Consider the following 1,799-nt stretch of genomic DNA (forward strand, 5'->3'; position numbering starts at 1 on the left):
TGTTTTGTGATGGTTGTTCATGAGTCTCTTGTTTGTCCTGAGCAGTTAAACTGAGCTCTGTTCTTCAGAAAAATCCTCCAGCTCCTGCAGATTCTTCAGTTTTCAAGCATTTTTGCATATTTGAACCCTTTCCAGCAGTGACTGTAGGATTTTGAGATCTGTGTTTTCATACTGAGGACAACTGAGGGACTCAAACACAACTATTTAAAAAGTTTCAAACATTCACTGATGCTCCAGAAGGAAACACGATGCATTAAGAGTCGGGGGGTGAAAACTTTTGAACAGGATGAAGATGTCACAATTTTTCTTATTTTGTTTAAATATCATTGTTTTTCATTTAGTACTGCCCTTCGGAACCAACAGAAGATACTTGCATGTTTCCCAGTAGAAAAATTAAGTACAATTTACCTTGATATTTGAATTCAAAAGTTTTCACCCCCTGGCTCTCAATGCATCGTGTTTCCTTCTGGAGCATCAGTGAATGTTTGAACCTTTTTTAAGAATAACATTTCTATGCTTGATCCTTTACTGCTTGTAGTTTCTAAACTATTACTTCATACATATTAGACCTGTATTTTATGTATTTTAATTTCATGTAAAATTTCCATACGTTTGATTACAGTTTTGATAAACTACTAGTAATAAACATTTGTTACATATTTGTCAGTCATGGATAAATGAAACACAAATAAGATTTGTGCTGTACAGTATTTAAATGCACAATTTCCAGGGTTAGGGTTAGGGATATTTTATCCCTAATCAAATCAGAGTTAGACATCTGCCTTCTAACAATCAGTCTCCTTACAAACACTTTAAACATCACTGGAGGAAGCACGCATTGCGGTTTCTTACGCTCTGGTAGATACAGTCACGCTGATGGCGTCTAGTTCTGAGGAGCTGGATGTTGTCAGCGTGGCAACGGGAGATTCTGAAGACTCGCCACTTCAATCTCCCGCGAGTGAGGAGCTCATGGAGGTGCTTTCTCGTGCTGTTGCCAAGTTACACATCGACTGGCCAGCCGAGAAGCAAGAGCAGCATGTTAGGAGTAAACTAGACAAACGCTTCTTACCGTCTAGATCTGCTCAGCCTCCACGTCGGGCTTTACCGTTTTTCCACACTGAGGTGTCGAGGTCGTGGAAGAGACCAGTGTCTACCCATGTTTACACTCCTCAGACCTCCCTTAAAGCCCCGACGTTGCCCACTAAGCCACTGAAAACGACATCAGCGCTAGTGGGCAAAGCGTACTCGGCAGCAGGTCAGGCTGCAGCGTGCTTGCATACTATGTCCATCATGCAAGCATACCAAGCTGACCTGCTGAAGGACTTGGGAGAAAGTGATGAGGTGGGGGCAGATCTCATTCAGAAGTTATGTCTTAAGCCGTGCACACACACTTAACGATTGTAAGGCCGATTATGAATGTAAATTGATACTTATGACTGATCATGCTCAAACGCGTCCAGTCAGAGCCAGTTGCCTTCAGTCTGCGATTACAGTCGGTGTTCAAATTCCATGTGTAAGTATTTAAATCTGCTTCATTCGCAGGAAACAATCGCTGTGTGTTGAGCACAGTCTTAGAATGTTTTAACTAGTCGTTAAATGTGTGCCCGGTTTTACTGCCAATCTAGCCCTCCATGCCACCAAGGAGAAGGCCAAGTCAGTGGGCCATTCTATGGCAGCCCTGGTGGCCACGGAGCGGCATTTGTGGCTTAATCTCACTGAGATTAAGGACAAAGACAAGACGTTTCTCCTGGATGCCCCACTAAATCCTTCCAACCTTTTCGGTGACGCTATTACGTCAG

Source organism: Megalobrama amblycephala, unplaced genomic scaffold (assembly GCF_018812025.1).
Source record: "Megalobrama amblycephala isolate DHTTF-2021 unplaced genomic scaffold, ASM1881202v1 scaffold516, whole genome shotgun sequence".
Lineage (NCBI taxonomy): Eukaryota > Metazoa > Chordata > Actinopteri > Cypriniformes > Xenocyprididae > Megalobrama > Megalobrama amblycephala.